This window comes from Leucopleurus acutus (assembly GCF_964270905.1).
Source record: "Leucopleurus acutus genome assembly, chromosome: 8".
In the NCBI taxonomy this organism is placed as follows: Eukaryota; Metazoa; Chordata; class Mammalia; order Artiodactyla; family Delphinidae; genus Leucopleurus; species Leucopleurus acutus.
Window position 1 is genome coordinate 29,510,742 of NC_139151.1, and position 14,692 is coordinate 29,525,433.

A 14,692-nucleotide genomic window follows, 5' to 3' on the forward strand; every position below is an offset into this window, starting at 1 on the left:
AATTTGATATATAATTCTCAACTGCTACAATTTCAAATGCATAAATACTGTTCCATGGGCAATGTATATAGACAAAATATAGACCAATTTAGTGTAAACAGTGGTTCGCTAATGTTTATGCTGTAATTACTGAGTGTTTCCATGCCCCTACTATGATCCATGTCATTACTACAAAAATTCAAACTAAGTAACAACTCAGGAGAAGAATACAGAGGGAGGATCAGAAGTGGGAAGCAGCAGGTTAGGATCTTTCCATTTCTCATGTAGGTCACCACTTCTATAGTCTAGAGCTCCTCAAGGCAAAACTTAAGGATCTTCTAAGGACATGCAAAGGCAGTAGGTTGCCTTCTCCTTCAAACTGGTGACATGATGGTCAGAGAAGTAAGGCCATTATTAACTAATGAATAAATAGATTTCTATCATTTAACACACAGGTACCAAAAATGATAGCACATTTTTCTACCCAAAGCATTCAATTCTTAGCACGTTGATCCTAAAATATCTCTGACACCCATGTCTCTTCCATCTGCTCAGAGTTAGATACCTCATTTATGCTGGAGGTCCAACATACATGATGACTTTTCTGTTTTCTTGTCCATACCTCCCATTATGTTATAAACCCTAAGACCAAAATCTGTGTCTCGCTCACTACTGTATTTACTCAAACTTTAAAATCATGGAAGTTCTAAGTTTCTATACTTCTAGAAAGAAGTGAATGAATTTAAAATACCATGTGTTTTCTTACAAAGAAAATAAAATGGAAGAATTTTCCATGCATAAATACCTATTAACCTGTGAGGCTATATTAAGTCATTCAGATGTTATCAAGGAATCATTATATTCTATTAAGTATAATATTGCAACAAGTGCCATCACAGAAAAATACCAGAATACTTTAAGGGCAGTACAAGTCATTGCCTAACAAGTTTAACCACTTAAGTGAACATCAATTTAAATTGTTCTCCATATAACCTATTAGAAAGTAAAACATTTTATGGTAGTCCAATTATATTTTCAAACATGTAAAAACACTTCTTTATGAATGTTGTGGTATTGTGTAAACACATAGAAAACATCTCCTTTATTTAGCTATTGCATATGAAAATGTTAGTATTGTATATTCACTAATATTTTATTGAAAACAATTTTGTCAATTACAGGGCCTCATAGAGGGTAGCATTCAAAGGAGGTGCTCAATAGATATTTGCTTGGTGTATAAATGGGTAGGACATCCATATGACCCTTATAGATGTTTCAATTAGAGGAAGCCTCATTTAGATTTAGAGAGAAGGACAAGAGGTAGCTACATGACACATTTTGGAAGGATTTTAAGAATCAGGAGAATCAACTGCAAGCATCCATGTGCAGAAGTCACACAATGGCTCTGAAACATAATGAAATTTGTAATAAAAATGTTTCTTTCTTAATTCAGAAACAATTTTATTTTTCCCCTCTGCTCATTACACATTTAACTTCATATATATATATATATATATATATATATATAAAAGTAGTTTTAAAAAAATTTTTTAACATCTTTATTGGAGTATAATTTCTTTAAAATGGTGTGGTAATTTCTGCCTTATAACAAAGTGAATCAGCTATACATATACATATATCACCATATCTCCTCCCTCTTGTGTCTCCCTCCCACCCTCCCTATCCCACCCCTCTAGCTGGTCACAAAGCACCGAGCTGATCTCCCTGTGCTATGTGGCTGCTTCCCACTAGGTATCTATTTTACTTGTGGTAATGTATATATGTCCATGCCCCTCTCTCACTTTGTCCCAGCTTACCCTTCCCCCTCCCCGTGTACTGAAGTCCATTCTATACATCTGCATCTTTATTCCTGTCCTACCCCTAGGTTCTTCAAAACCTTTTTCTTTAGATTCCATATATACCTGTTAGCATATGGTACTTGTATTTCTCTTTCTGACTAGTTTCATTCTGTATGACAGACTTTAGGTCCACCCACCTCACTACAAAGAAAACAATTTCGTTTCTTTTCATGGCTGAGTAATATTCCACTGTATATACGTGACACATCTTTTTTATCCATTCATCTGTTAATGGACACTTAGGTTGCTTCCATCTTCTGGCTATTGTAAATACAGCTGCAATGAACATTGTGGTTCATGACTCTTTTTGAATTATGGTTGCCTAAGAGTATATACCCAGTAGTGGGGTTGCTGGGTCGTATGGTAGTTTTATTTTTAGTTTTATAAGGAGCCTCCATACTGTTCTCCATAGTGGCTGTATCAATTTACATTCCCACAAACAGTGCAGGAGGATTCCCTTTTCTCCACACCCTCTCCAACATTTATTATTTGTAGATCCTTTTATGATGGCCATTCTTACTGGTGTGAGGTGATACCTCATTGTAGTTTTGATTTGCATTTCTGTAATGATTAGCGATGTTGAGCATCCTTTGATGTGTTTATGGGAATCTGTATATCTTCTTTGGAGAGAGGTCTATTTAGGTCTTCTGCTTATTTTTGTATTGGGTTGTTTCTTTTTTTGATATTCAGCTGCATGAGCTGCTTGTAAATTTTGGAGATTAATCCTTTGTCAGTTGCTTCGTTTGCAAATATTTTCTCCCATTCTTTTGTCTTATGTATGGTTTCCTTGATGTTCATAAGCTTTTAAGTTTCATTAGGTTCCATTTCTTTATTTTCGTTTTTATTTCCATTCCTCTAGGAGGTGGGTCAAAAAGGATCCTGCTGTGATTTATGTGAAAGACTGTTCTGCCTATGTTTTCTTCTAAGAATTTTTTCTCTTACATTTAGGTCTTTAATCCATTTTAAGTTTATTTTTGTGTATGGTGTTTAGGAGTGTTCTAATTTCATTCTTTCACATGTAATTGTCCAGTTTTCCCATCACCACTTATTGAAGAGGCTATCTTTTCTCCACTGTATATTCTTGCCTCCTTTATCAAAGATAAGGTGACCATATGTGCATGGGTTTATCTCTCGCCTTTCTATCCTGTGCCATTGATCTATATTTCTGTTTTTGTGCCAGTACCATACTGTCTTGATTACTGTAGCTTTGTAGTACAGTCTGAAGTCAGGGAGTCTGATTCTTCCAGCTCTGTTTTTCTTTCTCAAGATTGCTTTGGCTATTCAGGGTCTTTTGTGTTTACATACAAAGTGTGAATTTTTTTTTCTAGTTCTGTGAAAAAAGCCATTGGTAGTTTGATAGGGATTGCACTGAATCTGTAGATTGCTTTGGGTACTATAGTTATTTTTGCAATATTGATTCTTTCAATCCAGGGACATGGTATATTTCTCCATCTGTTTGTATCACTTTTAATTTCTTTCAACAGTGTCATAATTTTCTGCATACAGGTCTTTTGTCTTCTTAGGTAGGTTTATTCCTAGGTATTTTATTCTTTTTGTTGCAGTGGTAAATGGGAGTGTTTCCTAATTTCTCTTTCAGATTTTTCATCATTAGTGTATAGGAATGCAAGAGATTTCTGTGCATTAATTTTGTATCCTGCTACTTTACCAAATTCTTTGATTAGCTCTAGTAGTTTTCTGGTAGCATCTTAGGATTCTCTATGTAAAGTATCATGTCAACTGCAAACAGTGACCGTTTTACTTCTTCTTTTCTGATTTGAATTCCTTTTATTTCTTTTTGTTCTCTGATTGCTGTGGCTAAAATTTCCAAAACTATGTTGAAAAATAGTGGTGAGAGTGGGCAACCTTGTCTTGTTCCTGATCTTAGAGGAAATGGTTGCAGTTTTTCACCACTGAGAGCAATGTTGGCTGTGGCTTTGCCATATATGGCCATTATTGTGTTGACATAAGTTCCCTCATGTCTACTTTCTGGAGGGTTTTTATCACAAATGTGTTTTGAATTTAGTCAAAAGCTTTTTCTGCATCCATTGAGATGATCATATGTTTTTTCTCCTTCAATTTTTTAATATGGTGTATCACATTGATTGATTTGCATATATTGAAGAATCCTTGCATTCCTGGGATAAAACCCATTTGATCATGGCGTATAATCACTTTAATGTGCTGTCACATTCTGTTTGCTATTATTTTGTTGAGGATTTTTGCATCTATGTTCATCAGTGATACGGGCCTGTACTTTTCTTTCTTTGTGACTTCTTTGTGTGGTTTTGGTATCAGGGTGATTGTGGCCTCGTAGAATGAGCTTGGGAGTGTTCGTCCCTCTGATATACTTTGGAAGAGTTTGAGAAGGATAGGTGTTAGCTCTTCTCTAAATGTTTGATAGAATTCGCCTGTGAAGCCATCTGGTCCTGGGCTGTTGTTTGTTGGAAGATTTTAAATCACAGTTTCAATTTCAGTGCTTGTGATTGGTCTGTTTATATATTCTATTTCTTCCTGGTTCAGTCCTGGAAGGGTGTGCTATTCTGAGAGTTTGTCCATTTCTTCCAGGTTGTTCATTTATTGGCATATAGTTGCTTAACCTCTCATGACACTTTGTATTTCTGCAGTGTCAGTTGTTACTTCTTTTTCATTGCTAATTCTGTTGATTTGAGTCTTCTCACTTTTTTTCTTGATGGGTCTGGTAATGGTTTATCAATTTTGTTTATCTTTTCAAAGAACCAGCTTTTAGTTTCATTGATCTTTGCTATCATTTCCTTCATTTCTTTTTTCATTTCTTTCTGATCTGATCTTTATGATTTCTTTCCTTCTTCTAACTTAGGGTTTCTTTGTTCTTCTTTCTCTAATTGCTTTAGGTGTAAGGTTAGGTTGCTTATTTGAGATGTTTCTTGTTTCTTGTGGTAGGATTGCATTGCTATAAACTTCCCTCTTAGTAGTGCTTTTGCTGCTTCCCATAGGTTTTGGGTTGTGGTGTTTTCATTGTCATTTGTTTCTAGGTATTTTTTGATTTACTCTTTGATTTCTTCAGTGATCTCTTGGTTATTTAGTAGTGTGGTTTTTAGCCTCTGTGTGTTTGTATTTTTTACAGATTATTTTTCCTGTAATTGATATCTAGTCTCATAACGTTGTGGTTGGAAAAGATACTTGATACGATTTCAATTTTGTTAAATTTACCAAGGCTTGATTTGTGACCCAAGATATGATCTATCCTGGAGAATGTTCCATGAACACTTGAGAAGAAAGTGTATTCTGTTGTTTTTGGGTGGAATTGTCCTATAAATATCAATTAAGTCCATCTTATTTCATGTATCATTTAAAGCTTGTGTTTCCTTTTTATTTTCATTTTGGATGATCTATCCATTGGTGAAAGTCAGGTGTTAAAGTCCCCTACTATGATTGTTTTACTGTTGATTTCCCCTTTTATGGCTGTTAGTATTTGCCTTATGTATTGAGGTGCTCCTATGTTGGGTGCATAAATATTTACAGTTGCTATATCTTCTTCCAGATTGATCCCTTTATCATTATGTAGTGTCCTTCTTTGTCTCTTGTAATAGTCTTTATTTTAAAGTCTATTTTGTCTGATTTGAGTATTGCTACTCCAGCTTTCTTTTGATTTCATTTGCATGGAATATTATTTTCCAATCCCTCACTTTCAGTCTGTATGCGTCCCTAAGTCTGAAATGGGTATCTTGTAGACAGCATATATACGGGTCTTGTTTTTGTATCCATTCATCCAGTCTATGTCTTTTGGTTGGAGCATTTCATCCATTTACATTTAAGGTAACTATCAATATGTATGTTCCTATTACCATTTTTTAAATTTTTAGGGGTATGTTATTGTAGGTCTTTTCGTTGTCTTGTGTTTCCTGCCTAGAGAAGTTCCTTTAACATTTGTTGTAAAGCTGGTTTGGTGGTGCTGAATTCCCTTAGCTTTTGCTTGTCTGTAAAGGTTTTAATTTCTTTGTCAAATCTGAATGAGATCCTTGCTGGGCAGAGTAATCTTGGTTGTAGGTTTTTCCCTTTCATCACTTTAAATATGTCCTGCCACTTCCTTCTGGCTTAAAGAGTTTCTGCTGAAAGATCAGCTATTAACCTTATGGGGATTCCCTTGTATGTCATTTGTTGTTTTTCCCTTGCTGTGTTTAATACGTTTTTTCTTTGTATTTAATTTTTGATATTAATATGTGTCTTCCCATGTTTCTCCTTGGATTTGTCCTCTATGGGACTCTCTGTACTTACTGGGCTTCATTGATTATTTCCTTTCCCATATTATGGAAGTTTTTAACTGTAATCTGTTCAAATATTTTCTCAATACATTTCTTTTTCTCTTCCTCTTCTGGGACCCCTATAATTTGAATGTTGGTTCATTTAATGTTTTCCCAGAGGTGTCTGAGGCTGTCCTCAATTCTTTTCATTCTTTTTTCTTTATTCTTCTCTGTAGTAGTCGTTTCCACTACTTTATCTTCCAGGTCACTTATCTGTTTTCTGCCTCAGTTATTCTGCTTGATTCCTTCTAGAGAATTTTTAATTTCATTTATTGTGTTGTTCATCATTGTTTATTTGCTCTTTAGTTCTTTTCAGTCCTTGTTAAACATTCCTTGTATTTCCTCCATTCTATTTCCAAAATTTTGGATCATCTCTACTATCATTTCTCTGAATTCTTTTTCAGGTAGACTGCCTATTTCCTCCTCATTTGTTTGGTCTAGTGGGTTTCTGCCTTGCTTCTTCATCTGCTGCACATTTCTCTGTCTTCTCATTTTGCTTAACTTACTGTGTTCGAGGTTGCCTTTTCGCAGGCTGCAGGTTCATAGTTCCTGTTGCTTTTGATGTCTGCCTCCAGTGGATAAGATTGGTTCAGTGGGTTGTGTAGGCTTCCTGGTGGAGGGGACTGGTGCCTGTGTTCTGGTGGATGAGGCTAGATCTTTTCTTTCTGATAGGCAGGATGGCTAGCAGTGGTGTGTTTTGGGGTATCTGTGACCTTATTATGATTTCAGGCAGCCTCTCTGCTAATGGGTGGGGTTGTGTTCCTGTCTTGCTAGTTGTTTGCCATATGGTGTCCAGCACTGTATCTTGCTGGTCATTGAGTGGAGCTGGGTCTTAACATTGAGATGGAGATCTCTGGGAGAGCTTTCACTGTTTAATATTATGTGGAACCGGGAGGTCTCTGGTGGACGTATGTCCTGAACTTGGCTCTCCCACCTCAGAGGTACAGGCCTGACACCCAGCTGGATCACCAAGACCTTGTTAGTCACACAGCTCAGAAGAAAAGGGGAAAAAAAAGAAAGAAAAAAAAATAAAATAAGTTTATTAAAATAAAAAAATTAAAAGTAATTTAAAAAGAGAAAAAAAATATGGACAGACCAAACCCTAGGACCAATGGTAAAAGCAAAGCTACAGAGACAAAACCACACAAGGAAGCATACACATGCACACTCACAAAAAGAGTAGTGCAAAAAATATATATATATATTAAAAAAAAAGGAAGAGAATAAGCAAATCAAGAAACAAATCTGCCAGTAATAATAAACTCTAAGTCCTAAACAAAGATAAACATAAACCCAAACCAAATTAGATGCAGAAAGCAAACCCCAAGTGTACAGTTGCTCCCAAAGTCCTCAGCCTCAATTTTGGGATGATTCATTGTCTATTCAGGTATTCCAGAGATGCAGGGTATATCAAGTTGATTGTGGAAATTTAATCTGCTGCTCCTGAGGCTGCTGGGAGAAATTTCCCTTTCTATTCTTTGTTCGCACAGCTCCTGGGGTTCAGCTTTGGATCAGGCCCCGCCTCTGCATGTAGGTTGCCTGAGGGCATCTGTTCTTCTCTCAGAAAGGACGGGGTTATAGTAGCAGATGATTAGGGGACTCTGGCTCACTCAGGCCGGTGGGAGGGAGGGGTACAGAATGCGGGGCGAGCCTGCGGCGGCAGAGGCCAGTGTGACGTTGCAACAGCCTGAGGTGTGCCTTGTGTTCTCCTGGGGAAGTTGTCCCTGGATCACAGGACCCTGGCAGTGGCGGACTGCACAGGCTCCCAGGAGGGGAGTTACGGATAGTGACCTGTGCTTGCACACAGGCTTTTTGGTGGCTGCAGCAGCAGCCTTAGCATTTCGTGCCCGTCTCTGGTGTGCGTGCTGATAGCCGCATCGCATGCCCGTCTCTGTCTCTGGAGCTCATTTAGGTGGTGCTCTGAATCCCCTCTCCTCGTGCACCCTGTAACAATGGTCCCTTGACTCTTAAGCAGTTCCAGACTTTTTCCCGGATTCTCTCCCGGCTAGCTGTGGCACACTAGCCCCCTTCAGGCTGTGTTCACACAGCCAATCCCAGTCCTCTCCCTGGGATCTGACCTCCGAAGTCCGAGCCTCAGCTCCAACCCCCATCCGCCCTGGCGGGTGAACAGACAAGCCTCTCAGGCTGGTGAGTGCTGGTCAGCAGCGATCCTCTGTGCGGAAATCTCTCCGCTTTGACCTCTGCACCCTTATTGCTGTGCTCTCCTCCATGGCTCTGAAGCTTCCCCCCTGCCCCGTCCCCATTCCACCCACCATCTCTGCCAGTGAAGAGGCTTCCTAGTGTGTGGAAACTTTTCCTCCTTCACAGCTCCCTCCCACTGATGCAGGGCCCTTCCTTATTCTTTTGTCTCTCTTTATCCTTTTTTCTTTTGCCCTACCCAGGTACGTGGGGAGTTTCTTGCCTTTTAGGAAGTCTGAGGTCTTCTGTCAGTGTTCAGTAGGTGTTATGAAGGAGTTGTTCCACATATAGATGTATTTCTGATGTATTTGGAGGGAGGAAGGTGATCTCCACTTCTTACTCCTCCACCATCTTGAAGGTCTCCTCAGCATTTACCTTCTTAATAAATTTAAATTTGTGTGCATATTAATTACTGAAGTTTTAGATGAAAGCGACTATTCAAAAGCATATTAAATTTTACATGCCTTAAAATTCACCATAAAAGTTACCAGTGCAGTGGCTATCTCTGAGTACACATATGAGATGTTTGCAAGTCAGACATAATTACATAAAGCTTTTGATGTTTAATGTTCATGAGGACCTTCAATAGTTAAAAAGGACTATATGGCATGACAAATGTGACATACATGCACAATAAAACTGCAGTTTACTATAATGCTTGGAAAATGTTGTCTTTTCATTAACAGAATTAATGGGTAACTAAGAATTAAGCAGAAAACACTTTTTCTCTCTAGAAGTCATTGAGTGTTAGAATTATAACTTACTATATCAGTAGCCTCCTAACTGGACCACTTATCTTCCATTCTTGCCCCTCTACCTTCTACATGCCTCACAATAGCAACTTATCTTTTTAAGACATGAAGATCACATTGCTTCCCATTACATTAGAGTTAAAACTTAAACTTTTTACCACGCAAAATAATTAGTGGTGAGAACTTTAACTACAGGTCATGCTCAATGGTTTTTAACCTGGGCTGCATATTGGAATCACCCAGATAGAGTCAAACCATTGTGATGCTTGTGTTCTCCTCCCAGAGATCTTCATTTAATTGGTCTGGGTTGGAACCCAAGCATGGGCATCTTATAATAGCTCCCCAGGTGATACAGATGTGCAGCCAATGTTGAGAACTGCTCTGCTGAGGGTTTGGCCCTCATTTGGGGAGAGAATGAGCAGTCATTGATGGGTTCTAAATAATGAAACAACAGAATTAGAATTGGATTAGGAAATAATAAAAATGTTCAAAATTTACCCTTTATATGTAATTTTTCTTTGTAAACAGAGAGTGGCATTTACCACCTCCTTTATTAATCTTTGAGTCAATTTAACTCTTTTTAATAAAAAATAGCAACTCGGGGCTTCCCTGGTGGCACAGTGGTTGAGAGTCCGCCTTCTGATGCAGGGGACACGGGTTTGTGCCCCGGTCCGGGAAGATCCCACATGCTGCAGAGCGGCTGGGCCCGTGAGCCATGGCCGCTGAGCCTGTGCATCTGGAGCTTGTGCTCCACAATGGGAGAGGCCACAGCAGTGAGAGGCCCGCGTACTGAAAAATAAATTATATAAATATATATATATATATAGCAACTCATCTAGAGTTCATAAGACTGATGAAGTTGTTTAATAAGCATTTATGAATTACCACTGCATCCTTGTCACTAAGACACCACAGCATATTGCTAGGTAAAATCATTTATTTTTCAGTAGCATGTGTTGTGTTTTCACTATGTGCCAGGTGCTGTCCTAGATGTAAGAGACATGAAAATGAACAATCACAGTTCTATCAATACTTGTCAGGATGTTCACTCTTCATCAGGAGGACAGAAAAATACAGAGCTAATTCAATGACAGAGTAAGACAGTCCAGAGGAGTAAAGATAAGGGAAAAATAATTTGTTAAAGGTAGGAGGAGGGTCAGTCACAGAAGCTTCAAAGAAGAGGTGTCATTTGCCCTAGACCTTAAAAGATGGATGGAGATTGACCAAGCAGAGAAGAGAGGAAGAATATCCTAACTGGGGGCAATGATAGTAGCTATGGACTGGAGGAAGTAAGAGAGGGTGTGGTCTATTGAAGACTTATTGGGCAATCAAGTATACTATGTATGCTGGAAGGGATGGTGCCCCATAAAAACAGAAAAATAATTCACATTATCTCAGTCTCTTAGGATCTTTAATTTCTTACAATAATTCATTGATATTTACAGGTTTTACTTGGTAATGTTTCAAATCTAGAAATTAAGTTTAAAATTTGTGAGTTAGCTCTTTGGTACAAAGTAGAATGCCTCAGGGCAACAGCTATGATGCCAGCCTACAGCTCCTATTTCCTTTTAAGTTAGCAGTGAATCCAGGTGGTGATACATGTAGATAAAAGTCATTCTCATTGTACAAAAGAGATATCAGCCTACCCTAATTCATCTTGCATTGGCCTAAAATTTCTATCTAATCTAGGGATTATAAACTACTTCCTGTGAGTCAAATTTGGCCCAGTGCCTGCTTTTGAAAATAAAGTTTTACTGGAACACAGCCATTATTATTCATTTACATGTTGTTTATGGATGTTTTCACACTATAATGATAGAGTTGAGTATTTGTGACAGAGACCATACAGGCTGCAAACCTAAAATAGTTACTATCTGGACCCTTACAGAAAAAAAATTGCCAACAGCTGATCTAACCTATGCATGATAATTTTCTTCTATAAAAACCCAATTAAAATTAAAATTAGTTAGTTGAGAGGGATAAGACATTAAGGCACAGTCACTACCTAACACGTTAGCACACAGTTTTGTGTGGCTAGTAAGAGCACAAGGTCTGGAGCCATCTATGCCACTTTTAAATCTCAGTTCTGCCACTTACCAGCTGTGCAAGTAACTTGGGAAGGTTCATTAACTTCCCTAAGTCCTAGACAGGGCCATAGGGCTCAGTTGTGATGACCATTCATTATCTAACTCAAGGGGCAACATTCATTCCACAGTCTTTGTAACTGAAACCATGAAATTACACTGTATGCAAACTGTGAGCCCCTATGTGTTTTATTCATCTTTTAGATATGATCAACAATCACATCTTTCTCATAGAAGTGTTGGGAGGAACAAATTAGTAATATAATAAAACAATTAGGGCTTGTCTGGTGGTGCAGTGGTTGAGAGTCCGCCTGCCGATGCAGGGGACACGGGTTCGTGCCCCGGTCTGGGAAGATCCCACATGCCGCAGAGCGGCTGGGCCCGTGAGCCATGGCCGCTGAGCCTGCGTGTCCGGAGCCTGTGCTCTGCAACAGGAGAGTCCACAACAGTGAGAGGCCCATGTACCGCAAAAAAAAAAAAATTAGCACAGGGCATAGCACAGAGTATGTACTCAATAAATAAAGTTATTGTGCAGATGGCTAGTTGTCTTGCCAAATCCCATTCTCTCTTTCTTCCTTTCTGTTAGAGTTTAAGTCAGACACAAAGCCATCTGTTTAGGGTCCACATTTTGTAGTTTCCTTTGCAGATACATGTGGCTATATGATCAAATTTGGGGAAAGAAATATGACTAGAAAGGTTAAGTGCAAATTCCATATAATCTCTCATTTAAAATTACTCATTTTCCCTGGAGTGTAGTTTTTTCTTCTCATGAAGTATATCAGAAGATATAGCAGAAAACTAACATTAGCTATGCAGATGAAGGCAACACCCTAGGGAGATGAAGAAACAAAAAGGTGAAAGGAATCTTGGTCCCTGAATAATCTGAGAAGTAGAACTTTTATGACAGATGATACAGAACAAACACACGTGAGAGACAAATAAATATTTATTTAAGCTACAAGGGTTTTAACAGTTTTATTGATGTATAAAATTGACAAAAAATAATGTGCACATATTTAAACTACACATTTGATATTTTTTGATTTATGTATATGCCTGTGAAACTGTTACCAAAGTCACAATAATGAATAAACTCAAAATTCCCAGATTTCCATGTATAACTGATTCACTTTGTTATAAAGCAGAAACTAACACACCATTGTAAAGCAATTATACTCTAATAAAGATGTAAAAAAAAAATTCCCAGAGTTCCTTGTGCACCTTGGGAATCCTTCTCTGCTGCCTCTCCCCTTGGCCTCCCACCCATAACTAGGCAGCCACTATATTTTATAGCATTTTTATCAGATTACCTTAGCCTTTATCTAAACAAATGCGCATATTATTTGTTATTACCATGAGATATATATCAGTCCCCATGAAAATTTTTGGCAAATGTTCCAGTTGATGGATATATGTGTGTGTGTGTAAAGCATAAAGCACAGAGTAAAGCAGCATTTTCGGGTGAGTGGTATAAGTGGTCAGGGACAACTTTTGTTTGATTGTAAACTCATTGCTGGTAGGGTTTATGTCTCATTCATCTCTGAATCCCCAGCACCTACAACAGTGTCCTACCTTCAAGATTCAATGCATGCAAAACTGATGGATGGATGAGGGTATGGTAGCACAAAAATGTGGGAAAAAATTCAACATTTTAAGTAATTTCATAATTATTCACTGAGCTTGACATGATTGTCAATGCATTAGGGGATCAAGATCAACAGCATATTTTTAGACAATTTTGTTTCAAAGCAAGCAAAGAAATAAAAAATATATGTTTAGATACAGAAATTTGGGGGAAAATATCTTTGATCTTCTAAAATATTTGGCAAAGGAGAACAATAAAATATTAAAATAAAATATTCAATGTTATGAAAACTCTCAGGAGAGAAACATTTTTATTTGACATTTAAGAGCTACTTCTGATTATCTTTTTCAACTCCTTGTCTCCATCTTAAGAGAAAACAATAAAAATGGAATGATGCAGAATGAACAGAATGAGTCATGTGCCAGAGCAGAGGCGAGCGTCAAGAAAATGGATGGACTGAAATGGAGAAAACTTCACCAGATGGATTCACAGAGTGCCTGGTCCCTGTACTTTTTTTCCTTTGATGCTGTTTGCAGACTCAATCCTCATTTATTCACTAACTCAACCAACCAGAGACTAGGTGCCAGGGACTATATTAGAAGTTGGGGGGAAAAATAAATATGGAACTGTCAGTGAGGATCTTGGTAGGAGAAGACACTCAAGTGAACATAGTTAAAAAATAGAGAGACCACACATGCCAGTTTTCTCAGGACTGTCCCAATTTAACCTGGGATAATGTAATTTTTGCTAGTATCCTTTTACTTTCTAAAGTATCCCAGATCAGTTGATAAATGTAGTGCTATGATAGAAATCTTAATAGTGTCTCAAAGGACAGAGCAGTTAAGTCTATCTTAGGAGGTCAGGAGAGATTTCATAAATAGGAAACATTTAAAGTGGACATGAAATGAAAGTAGCTAAGAGCCAGGAAACAAAGGACAGTGTTGGGTACTTTAGGTAGAGAGAGTATTACAGGCTGAATTTCAGGGTTATAAGCAAGCATAGCACTTTCAGGAAAGAAGAGGGTAGTAGAGAGGAGGAGGCTTTAAGAGGATGGAAATGTTTTTGCATTAAAAATTAATGGAGGGACTTCCCTCATGGTGCAGTGTTTAAGAATCCGCCTGCCAATGCAGGCAACACAGGTTCAAGCCCTGGTCTGGGAAGATCCCACATGACGTGGAGCAACTAAGCCCGTGTGCCACAACTACTGAGCCTGCACTCTAGAACCTGTGAGCCACAACTACTGAGCCTGCACACTACAACTACTGAAGCCTGCGTGCCTAGAGCCCGTGCTCCCCAGCAAAGAGAAGTCACTGCAATGAGAAGCCTGCACCCCGCAACAAAGAGTAGTCCCCCACTTGCTGCAACTAGAGAAAGACAGCACACAGCAATGGAGACCCAACCCAGACAAAAATAAATAAGTAAATAAAATTTATTAAAATAAATTAATGGAGCAGGACAGACTAAGGATGCATAAAAGAATTTCTGATAATCCATCTGGGTTGGTGACAACAGTTTATTAGTGGGTTCCATCCTCCCAACTGGCAATTCCTCAAAAAAGATCCATTAGATCAGGTGTATGAGCAAGACAAGGCTGCTGATATTGGTTTAACATTTATAAGAGGATGAAACAAAAGGACAAAGGACAAAATATTGAATGCATGTGACAAGAGAGCTTTTAATATAATAAAATATTTCTTCAAAGCTCGGTAAATTGGGAAGTGGAGTCAGACTGGATGGGACTGGGAAAGGTAGGGAAAAATAAAATAAGAAACTAAAGACAAGATAGGATCTCAAATTATAGTGTATATAAGAATCATGTAATATGTTTATGAAAATTACATTCTCTGGTGCTTCAGTCCTAGCATTCTGATATAGAAAATCTGGCATGAGTCTCAAGAATCATCTCCAAAGATGGGTGTGGTTGAAGTGAAGTGAGGTGAAGATTGGATGTTCA